The sequence below is a fragment of the Lissotriton vulgaris genome, chromosome 10 (assembly GCF_964263255.1).
Source record: "Lissotriton vulgaris chromosome 10, aLisVul1.2, whole genome shotgun sequence".
Taxonomy (NCBI): Eukaryota; Metazoa; Chordata; class Amphibia; order Caudata; family Salamandridae; genus Lissotriton; species Lissotriton vulgaris.
In genome coordinates this window covers 447,019,303-447,031,514 of record NC_141698.1, presented here as the reverse complement: position 1 = coordinate 447,031,514, position 12,212 = coordinate 447,019,303, and positions in this window count along the sequence as shown.

The window sequence follows — 12,212 nt, the reverse complement described above, 5'->3', positions numbered from 1 at the left end:
GTCGATGACACTCTTCAATTTGATTGGATCCGATGAATCCGAAGTCGTCGATCCGAGGACTGTCTTTAGCAGTTTCGGTTTCGATTTAGCATCTGTTGGTTTCGATTTTACCGCTGATTGTGGTTGATCGACCGATGGCTCCTTAGAAATATTCTTAGCCGGGCCTTGACGCGGGGCTATAGAATGTGGATTAAGATCTTGGCTAAGGCCTTCCGGCAATGCCTCGACCTGAGCCTTTGAAAGTACAGTGTCATTATCGGGCCCCGCGACTGCGGTTGGGCCTTGCTCATCGCTCGAGTCGTCATCGACGGCTCCGATGGCCTGTGCGTCGTCTCCTACCTCGATGACGTCTTCATCATGGACGTAGTCTTCTTCTTCGTCCTCATCATAGTTAGAGTTCTGCTCCGACACAGGATCAGACTGTTGTTCAGAATCCTCTTCATCAACGCCCTCGTCGTCTTCAGGCTCGAAGATGTTCTCCGTGTCGGGCGCCATTTCCCGCGCCGACTGTCTTGCGGCGCGTCGAAGCCGAAGTGTTTTCTTCGACCTGAACTGAGAACAGGCCATGCAGCTGGCCTCATCGTGGTCCGGGGATAGGCACTTATTGCACACCGGGTGCACGTCGATGTGAGGGTATTTAGAGTTGCAAACGGGGCATCGTTTGAACGGGCTCCGTTCCATCGTCGATCGTTATGGGGCCTTTGGTGTTGAAAAAGGCAAGCGGCCTACGACGTCCGGTTCGAAGAACTGGAACAAGTACGTGGCACCGAACGAAAGACAATACCGACGCCCCGAAGGCCTTTTGGCCTTGTGAAAAAGTGTTTTATATTGATTCCGAACTTGAGTTAAGAAAGTACATCCGAACCCAATGGCGGAAAAAAACAATCTGAGGATGGAGAGGATGCCCATGCGCACTGTAGTCCAGGGGAGGAGCCACCTATCTTGTGATACTTCGAAGACTCTTCCAGGACAACAATGTGCAATCATCCGGACCCAACACTAGGCGGCGATCTATGTACAGATATGAATTCAGCAGCCCACATGCCTCGAACAGTGGTATTTTCAAACACAGAATTAAAAATCACTCACACTAAAGATGCACTTTAACATTCTGAGTTCAGGCATACTAAACTTTATTTTCCTATCATGTTCACAGGGTCAGTTATGTTTAGAAGAGGTTATAAACAAATTGCCCATTCTAGCCTATGGGAGCAGATAGTCTTGCAGTGGTAAAGTGCCCAGAGTCATAAAACCACCAACAGGTCAGAAGAAGTACTGGAGGAAGGCAAAAAGTTCCACGAGACTGTGGTGACAAAAGAAAGGCAACTTTACAAGCATGGACTGTATCTGTACTTTATGGAAGTAGCTGCCACTTTTAGCTGGTTATAAGTTTGTTCCCCAAAGCTTTTGGAAAGCATGCCCAGACAATTGCTTTTGGAATCCTTTCTTCAAGCCATACCACAACTTTGACCTACTTTACTCAAAGATCAAATAGATGTTTTTCTTAGTCAGTGAAAAGATCTCTCCTCTATGCTTACAGCAAGTCCATGGAAAGTTAGAATCCTGGCATGAACATGAGGAGTAGTACATTCACAGCTGTGGCTTTTCCCACAGTTGATCAACTTGGAAGCTGGACAAACCTGGGTGAAAATGAGCAGACTGATCAAATGTAAACAACCTAGGTTTGCCTTCTGTTATCCAAAAACTTTCATCATTAAAGAATTAAATATGATCTGTACAGAATCCTAGTCTGCAAAATGAGCTTCTTTGTGGGTGAATAAAGCAAAATAAAGTGCGGTCTTAGCACCTCAACCGTGTTAACTAGAGTGTATACATCTGTTCTTGGCATGAAGGGCTGCTGACATTCATATCTTGTGCATAGATCGCCGCCTAGTGTTCGGTCCGGATGATTGCACCTTGTTGTCCTGGAAGAGTCTTCGAAGTATCACGAAATAGGGGACTCCTCCCCTGGACTACAGTGCGCATGGGCATCTTCTCCATCCTCAGATTGTTTTTCGCCATTGTGGCAGAGATGGAGATAGTAAAGTAAGAGATGGCCATGCAAAAGATAATGCTGCAGCTGCAACAGGCACCGGGGAGGAGGGCGGGCGATAAGAATGTCAGCAGCCCTTCATGCCAAGAACAGATGCATACTGGTAAGCAGCATATTCCGTTTGAGGCATGTGGGCTGCTGAATTCATATCTTGTGCATAGACTGCATTGCAGTATCTCATCTAGCTGTGGTTACCTGTGCCAGCTGCAGCAGTTTGAAAGAGAGTTTTGAGGACAGCCTGGCCTACAGCAGCTTGCTGCTTTGCTTGTACGTCTACACAGTAGTGTTTTGTGAAAGTGTGTATAGTAGTCCATGTGGCTGCTCTACATATGTCAATTTTGGAAAAGATGATGGACAGAGTTTCTGAATGATGCAGAATACTCCTACCCAGTCAAGAGATCAGGGCTTGATCCATCATCGTTTTTTAGCTCACTGCACCATCCCAGCTTCAGAACCTGGCTATATGCAAATTAGTCTGTTCCTGTCCCAGTGCATGATGGGAACAGGGCAAACCAAACTACCAAGCCAATTCTTATACTGGGAAGGAGACAAGCTACCGGGGACCGGTTTCTGGCATTTCAGCCTCGTCGGCCCGGCTTGCTTGAATCCTGATGGTGCAATGAGCTAGGGACTCACGTCTGAGTATACCCTCCCACACATAGTGTGGATAAAATCAATTTTTTGCTCTACATATGTCTTCAAGAGGAATATTCCCTAGGAAAGCCATGGATGCCCCCATTTTGCGCGTAGAGTGTGCCCTTGGGGGGACAGTTAACGTGCATTTAGCTTTTTGATAGCATATTTGAATGCATTTAACTATCCATCTGGCTATTCCTGACTTTGATATGGGATTTCCTTTATGTTGTGGTGAAAAAGCAACAAATAATAGTTTTGTTTTCCTGAATGACTTAGTTCGGTCTACATAATAAAGCAGAGCTCTTATTACATCTAGTGTGTGTAGGGCTCTTTCAGCTACCGACTGTGGATTTTGGAAGAACCCTGGCAGTTCTATTGATTGATTAATATGGAAAGTGGATATGACCTTTGGCATGAACTTAGGGTTTGTTCTAAGTACTACCTTGTTAGCATGTATCTGCATGAAGGGTTCTTGAAATGTTAGTGTCTGAAGTTCACTAACTCGCCTGAGTGAAGTAATGGCAATCAAGAATGCCACCTTCCATGTTAAGAATTGCAATTCGCATGAGTGTAGAGGTTCGAAAGGAGTCCCCATGAGTCTGGTGAGTACCACATTTAAGTTCCAGACTGGTGAAGGTGGGTGTCTTGGAGGCATCACCCTTTTGAGACCCTCCATAAAAGCCTTGATTGCTGGTACCCGAAACAGTGAAAGGCGCTGTCTGTTTTGGAGATATGCTGCTATAGCAGCGAGGTGTAGTCTTATAGAAGAGTATGCTAGGTTGCATCTTTGAAGATGCAGTAGGTAGCATATAATGTTCTGTATGGAAGCATCTAATGGGTTGGTTTGGTTATTGTTGCAGTAAATAACATATCTCTTCCATTTGGCTGCATAGCATGCTCTAGTAGTTGGTCTCCTTGCCTCCCTAATGATATTCTTGCAGTCTGGAGGCAAGTTAAGGTATCCAAATTCTAAGACTTCAGGAGCCAAATCGCTTGGTTCATCTGATTGAGATCTGGGTGTCTGATTTCTCCATGGTTCTGAGTTAGAAGATGGGGTGCGAGGAGTAGCCTTTGATGAGGAACTACTGAAAGATCCAGGAACGTTGTGCACCATGGCTGTCTCGCCCATGTGGGAGCAACTAGGATCATTGTGAGTGACTGTTGCCGTAGCTTGCGTGCCACCAGCGGAATCAGTGGTGCTGGGGGAAAAGCGTAAGCAAATCTGCCTGACCAGTTTATCCATATCACATTGCCCTGTGACAACCGATGTGGGAAACTGGCGGCAAAGTACTGGCATTTTGAGTTTTCTTTTGTGGCAAACAGGTCTATCTCTGGGTGACCCCACTTTTGAAGAATGGCTGGAGAAATGGGGGTGAATCTCCCATTCGTGTAGTTGTTGGCTGTGTCTGCTGAGCAGATCCGCTATTTGATTGTCTTTTCCTGGGAGGTGTTCTGGCCAGGAGAAAGATGTTTTTTGGAATTGCCCACTTCCATATGCTCTGTGCCAAGTGGGACAGCTGTGGAGTGTGTGTTCCTCCCTGTTTCTGTATGTAGTACATGGCTGTCATGTTGTCCGTCCGATCAACACAGTCTTGCTGTACAAGTATTTTTGGAATGCTTTCAGGGCTAGGAATATTGCTAGCAACTCTAGTTGATTGATATGCAGTTTCTTTTGTTTGATTGTCCAGAGCCCTTATACTGTGTATTGAAGTAGGTGGGCTCCCCAACCTGTCAGTGATGCGTCCGCTGTTAGTACAAGTTGTGGAACTTGCTCTTGGAACAGTCGCCCCTTGGAAAGGTTTTGTGGGTTCCACCACTGCAGAGTGTTGTAAGTGCGACTGTCTACCAACACTAGGTCTTTTAGTTGTCCTTGAGCTTGGTTCCACTCCCATGCTAGGCATTTTTGCAATGGACGCATGGGGGACAATGAATATGCAGGAGGCCATCATGCCTATGAGCTGCATGAAGACCCGAGCTGGCAACGAGTGTTGTGGCAGAAATTTGCGAATGAGCATCTGCATGCTGGCTATCCTTGCAGAGTTTGGATATGCCTTTGCCGCTGAGGTATCTATCGTAGCTCCCAGATATTGTGGTGTGTGGGATGGTTGTAGATGCGATTTCGGGTAGTTTATTGAGAAACCTAGGCTGTGTAGCAGCTGAAGTGTCCGAGACGTGTCTCCTAGAAACTGTTTGTATGAATTTGCTTGTATTAGCCAATCGTCTAGGTATGGGAACATGTGTATGTGTTGCCTCCTGAGATGTGCAGCTACTGTCGCTAAGCATTTTGTGAACACTCTTGGAGCCGTGGTTACCCCAAAGGGGAGAACCTTGAATTGGTAGTGTTGACCTTCTATTGTGAACCCGAGATATTTTCTGTGAGCTGGATGGATGGGTATGTGAAAATATGCACCCTTGAGGTCCAATGTTGCTAGGAAGTCTCCTTGCTGTAGCAACGGGAGCACTTGCTGTAGTGTGATCATATGGAAGTGCTCCGACAGTATGTATTGATTTAGGGGGTCTGAGGTCCAATATTGGTCTGAGGGAACCGTCCTTCTTGGGAATAAGGAAGTATAGTGAGTATACTCCTGTCCCTTGGTGTTGGAAAGGGACTGGCTCTATGGCCCCCTTTTCCAGCATGCAATTCACCTCTTGTTGTAGCAGGGTGTCTGGGTGGTATGTTTGGTGGAGTAGAAGTGAGTTCTAGGCAATAACCATACTGGATAATTTGTCTCACCCACCTGTCTGTGGTAATTGCGTTCCAGACTGGTAGGAATTGTTGGATTCTGCCGCCGACCGGTGTTAAATGGTCTGGAGGTAGGGTGATGAAGTCACTGTTTTGCGGTAGTGGAGGCTCTGGTGTTATTGCCTCCATGTCCTCTTTCCTTATTGTTGCCCCTATAACCTCCTCTGTTGGAATTCTTGTTAAAGGAACCTTGGGTGTTGCTTTTGTATGTAGATGAGGTTTGTGAAGTATTGCCCTTGTGTAGCTGCTCTGTATGAGGAGCGTCAAAAGGAACCTCTGTGTTGTTGAATCTGCAATGCACCCATTGATTTTGCAGTTTCTGTATGTGTCCGCTGCATCAAGCGCACATTTAAAGGAGGCGTTTGTAATAAATTTCCCCTCCTGTATGAGGTTATTAGCTTGGGCTTTGAAAGGCTTGGGCAGGTGTTGCATTAAACTTTCAAGCTAGTTATAGTGTGCTCTGTCGTAACGAGCTAGTAGAGCTTGTGTATTTGCAATTCTCCTTGAATTGAAGGCCTGTGATGCTACCCTTTTACCAGAGGCTTCTAGTATTTTGGACTACTTATCAGGAGGTGGAGCTTCTCCTGTTGTCTGCGAGTTGGCCCTTTTGTGTTCATTAGCCACTACTAGTGAATCTAATGGTAACTGACCTCTGATATAAGTAGGGTCTGTAGGGGCCGATCTATATTTTTTTTTCAATCCTGGGATTAAGCGTGCACTGGCTGTATCTTTAAATATATCTGGCGATTGTTTTAATACCCCTTTCAACATGGGAAGTGTTCTGACATTTTTTTCTGAAGTTGGAAATGTGTCAAATAAAAAGTCTTCGTCTATAGGGTCATTGTGCATGTCTACGTTGTGGTACTGCGCTGCCCTATCTATTAGCTGGTTGAAGATGATGGTGTTGTCAGTAGGTGACGGCCTTGTTGGGAATGTGGAGGTGTTAGGGATGGGATGCGTGTCATATGGATCAGTCGGCTCCCCCCATGGTTCATCTTGAGGGTTAGGATCCTCTGGATGGTCATAATCATGTTGAGGATCTTCCCCTGTGTCGCCCTCATTGTCCCCAGAGTGCGCAGGAGAATAAGGAGCAAAAGGCATAGTAGGCATAGTGGGATAGAAAGGAATGAAGGGTCTAGAGGGGGAAGTCTCAAAGTCCTTCTTCTTTAGAGGAATGGGGAAATGAGAGTCTGTGTCCAATGGCCTCTTCTTCCTGTGTAGGGTTGTGACTTTACCAGTCTCAGGGTTTATATATATTTTTTGCCTGATCCTCTGATGGATCTGGATGGAAGAGTTGTTCTTCCACTGTCCGTGGCTGTGTCTTTGACTTCTTTGGCTTAATCTTTTTGGATCGACTATTGCCTCCGGGTCGAGACCCTTTTTAGGTCTCGCCTGTCGATGCGCATGCGCATCGAGCAAGCGAGACTATGGGGGCTTATCCACTCTTTATCCAACTTGCAAGGAATCGTGGCGATTCCTTGCAGTGCCCGTGACTTTTAAGCTCAATGCGCATGCGCATTGAGCTTAAAAGCGCGTGCACATCAGTTCCCTCAGCCGCACTCCAGGCCCCTGCTGCTTTCACACCCCCTCCCCGCTCCGCCCCCTCCCCTGCCCGCCGTCTGTTCGCCGTCTGTTCCCTCAGCCATCTGTACCCTGCTGCTTAACACCCTCTCCCCTGCTCCGCCCCCTCCCCGCCATGTCGCATTTCTCCTCCCCCCTCCCCACAGCAATGCCCTCCTAACAACACACAGTGCTCCCTGATGCAACGTAATTATACGTCATATTAGGAGTACTTTGTTAGCTAACAAGATGGTTGTACTGATGGCTTGTTTTCATTTTTTTTGTGCTTTTGGACCACAGAGTCATCATCATGTCTCTTCTCACCACCCTCTGGGTCTACATTAGCCAGTCAACTAGCCCTTTCAGCGTCATGTGACCAGCGCGCCCCATTCAGCTTTGCTGGTGTCGTATCACATGACCCAGGCATGGCCAGTCGTCAGGTTGCACCGCCCTTTGGTTCCCGCGCATGCTGTTCTCAGCCTTCTCCAACATTAACCAAATCGGCAGCGGCCTCCTCGACCGCCCACTCATTCCTGGCCATTCAGCTCAGCTGTTTACATTGCCAAATGTCTTCACAACATCTGCAGCAGCTCGGCTAAAAAAGCAGGAAAAATCCACAACACCCCCTTCGCCAACCAACTAAATACATCGCAACACCTGGCAAACCTTTTCAGCAAATTCTACTTGGCCGTCAGTCCGGCAGCCTTTTTCATTTTTTTTGTGCTTTTGGACCACAGAGTCATCATCATGTCTCTTCTCACCACCCTCTGGGTCTACATTAGCCAGTCAACTAGCCCTTTCAGCGTCATGTGACCAGCGCGCCCCATTCAGCTTTGCTGGTGTCGTATCACATGACCCAGGCATGGCCAGTCGTCAGGTTGCACCGGACTTTGGTTCCCGAGCATGTTGTTCTCAGCCTTCTCCAACATTAACCAAATCGGCAGCGGCCTCCTCGACCGCCCACTCATTCCCGGCCATTCAGCTCAGCTGTTTACATTGCCAAATGTCTTCACAACATCTGCAGCAGCTCGGCTAAAAAAGCAGGAAAAATCCACAACACCCCCTTCGCCAACCAACTAAATACATCGCAACACCTGGCAAACCTTTTCAGCAAATTCTACTTGGCCGTCAGTCCGGCAGCCTCACCTCACCATTTCTAGCTTGTTGAAACCAAAAACTAGTAAGTTTTTCCTGCTTATACAGTTTACTGCTGGTTAAATAACGTAAGCAGCTTATACGTAATTCATGATTTCTCAAATCAAAGGCTGGCTGTGCATAATTAAATGGTACGTCAATATATTGTCTGAAATATCAGAAACCTTTAAAGGTGAAGGAGAAATCGGACTACAAGTTATTTGCATGTGAGAGGAGTCTACTTAATTGTTCTCATATTGCAAGAGAAACTCGTTCCACCTTTAAAATACCTTTACTAACTGTAATTTTTGGGATGAACCTACAAACGAAGGTTCTCTGTATTCGGCTGTAAAAGACTAACATAACGCAATAATATATTTGACTTTTTTTCACAATTGAGTTTGATGTGGTCTGTTCCGAACCTTTGAGCTGTGAATTTTGATCGTGCTTATTTGGTTATCCATTTGGTTTAAGGTTCATGTTTATTGTAATCTCCAATTCAAATTGTGTATTCTAGGAAATAGTTTAGAGATATGGCATTATTATCTTGAACGATTTGGATTTTTTGAAACCATATATTTGTTTCAGCCTCACTCACCCTCAACCCCTCACCCTCAACCCCTCACTCACCCTCAACCCCTCACTCACCCTCAACCCCTCACCCTCACTCCCTCACCCTCAACCCCTCACTCTCACTCATCCTCACTCACCCTCAACCCCTCACCCTCACCCACCCTCAACCCCTCACCCTCACTCACCCTCAACCCCTCACTCACCCTCAACCCCTCACCCTCACTCACCCTCAACCCCTCACCCTCCCTCACAACCCCTCACCCTCACTCACCCTCACCCACCCTCAACCCCTCACCCTCAACCCCTCACTCACCCTCAACCCCTCACTCACCCTCACCCACCCTCAACCCCTCACCCTCAACCACTCACCCTCACCCCCTCACTCACCCTCAACCCCTCACTCACCCTCACCCTCCCTCACCCACCCTCACTCAGCGCAACCACAGCATCTTCACTAAATATATTTAATAAACTTTAAGCTATTGGCAATATAAAATAAAATCCATTTTATTTACGTATTAATTATTAATTGTTTTTTAAAGCCATTGATTTTTTTTATATCAATACATACAAGTCACATATAAGTCCCGTTAATACAAAACATGTTGCTTTACAAATGCTAGAGGTGTCACATTTACAAAAATTATAACTATTGGCTTTGTAAAGAAGAAAGCTATTAATTTAGCTATTTAGAAAAAACACAAATAAAAAACAAAAAAATAAATAACACCTATAGCTCAAACTTTACTACTGCGAGACCTATTGCATTTCCAATGCTTGTTTGGTTCGCCGTCTTTCAGTGCCTTATTGCGCTTTCTCGGCTCGGCCTCTTTGTCTGTGTCGACGAGTGATTGCGGATTGACCAGGTCTTTAGGTTCGATACGCTTTCTGTGCTCGACAGGTTTTTTAGGTTGACTGTCTTGTCGAGTCGATTACTTTTTTCGGATCGACCGGTCTTTTAGGAGCACGTGTCTTTGGTTCGATGCCTTTCTTTGGTTCGATAACCTTCTCTGGCTGGACCACAGGCTTGGTACGATGCCCCTTGTGTCGGCGACCTTCTTCGGTTAGACGACCTTCAGCACAGCAACCTTCTTTGGGTCGACGGCCTTCTTCGGGTCGGCGCCCTTCTTCGGCTCAACGGCCTTCTTTGGTTCGGCGCTTTTTGGCTTGACGGCCTTCTTCGGTTCGACGCCCTTCGGGTCGACGACCTTCTTGGGTTCTATAATCTTCTTTGAGATAACGTTACTTGGACCTGGGGTCTCTGAAGGCTTAATCTTTGTTTTCAGAGCCGAGCCGGACGGCGGGGCTGCTGAATAATGTTTTGGATCTGGGCTAAGGCCTTTAGGCAATGCCTCGACCAGAGCCTTCGGTAACGGGGTAATCGGTGTCGGGGGCAATGTACTCACTGTTTGCCCCAGTGTGATCTTGTCATCGGAGTGAGAGTGGTCCTCGACGGTGACGATCTATAGATCTGAATCTGCCGCTTCTGGAAGTTCTTGTTCATCATCGAAGATGTTGTCAGGTTCCGGTGCCTGTCGCTGCATCTCTTGTCTAGCGGCCCGTCGAATCCGGATGGTTTTCTTCAACCGGAATTGGGCACAGGCTGGGCAGGTTTCTTCCTTGTGGCCTGGTGATAGACACTTATTGCATACTGTGTGTTTGTCAGTATGCGGAAACTTGGAGTGGCATTATGGGCATCTTTGAAACAGGCTCCTTTCCATCGACAGCAGGCCCAACGGCCCGGGTCGACGACCGGATCGGGATGGAAAGTTTGATCGAATCAAGAAGTACCGAGCGAGAACAATACCGTCGAAGTTGAAGGCCTTTTGGCCTCTAGAAAACTTTAGTTTTGATTCCGAAGTTGGAGTATAGGAATAACATCCGAACCCAATGGCGGAAAAAAGTAATCTGAGGATGGAGAAGATGCCCATGCGCACTGTAGTCCAGGGGAGGAGTCACCTACCTCGTGATACTTCGAAGACTCTTCCAGGATAACAAGGTGCAATCATCCGGACCCAACACTAGGCGGCGATCTATGCACAAGATATGAATTCAGCAGCCCACATGCCTCGAACATTGCATCACTGAGACACAGAATGTATCCAAGATATGGGAGACCTTTGCCAGGATGACTCACTCATTCCATACCAGGAACTCATGTCGGAGGAGGACATGTACCCGGGACAGTTTTTATTACATCGGGCGATTATAACCTCACTGGCAGCTAAGTGGGGTAATCTCGCCTCAGGAACCACCCACGCACCATAAGATACAGTGCCTACATGGGATGGTAAAAGGGCGGCACTTGACTCATTGGTTCGCGTCCTCACTCCGCCAACACACAGAACACACACACACTGACCTGACCCCAAAACAGGAAGGAAAGCCTTAGGTAGAGTATTCACAGACAGGGAGTGGTTGGCCGTCCTGGGAGGTCTGACACCTATTCCACGTAACCAGCGCTTTAAACAATGTCTTTTTTTTATATTGCACCGGGCATACCTCGCCCAAGCCCAAATCAATAAGTACTTTGCTAGATAAGATACAGCCTGCGCTAGGTGCCGCCTATTGAACGCAGACATACTTTACATGTTGTGGCACAGCCACAACCTGGCCGAATACTAGGCTACTGTGACATTTACACTAGATACCTGTACCTCTCGAAGAATTCCCCCTTCACTGGGAGGCACACATACTGAATTTGTTCAGTAGGAGTAAGAAAATAGAGCAGCCACCCGGTTCCTTGATCTGGCTTTCTTAATGGCTAAACGCCTAATTACCAAGAGGTGGAAGTCCCCAACAGCTCCTCACGCACAACCGGACGCGTTCTCTGCTTAACTGGGGTCGGGCAGAGGGGGTTGCATTACACCGGGAGGACTTGCTTGGGATCCGCAGGTTTCCTCCGACGCATCACTGGGACGCTATGGTGTCGAGTTGCCAGGGTCACGGAGGACAGGCCCCAAGACAGGGAACAAGATCAATAACTGTGCTCTTAGCAATTGGTAGTACATACACGCACACAGAACTGGCCTCACTCACTAACATGATTCTGCATTATGGAGAAGCTGTCATTCGGCCCTAGCCAGGCTGTCACCCCCCCTCCCCTTTGAATGGACACAGCAGCGGGTCTCAGGCGACTACCCTATCCCGCCTTTGATTACTATGTACTCATTTTGTTGTACCCCACCACACAGTTTGATTAAGTAGCGCACCATGGCTAACATATCTAAGATGTAATAAGTCACAATGTCTGACATGGTACTGCCGCAGTCATTGCAAGGGCAATCCTCTGAGAACTATCACCAGTAACTCATTCGTCAACTTACCTGTTAATAAGCTGGATTGTATGCTGAACTGCACAACTTTGTTGTTGCCGCGCTTAATGCTAATGCACTGTTAATGTTGTTTGGAAATATGAAAAATGCCAATAAAAAGATTTAAACAAAAGCACATGTTTTTCTTGGCCTCTTCTCGCTTGGGAACACCTTGCTCTGTACGGTGTCGATCTGAGCT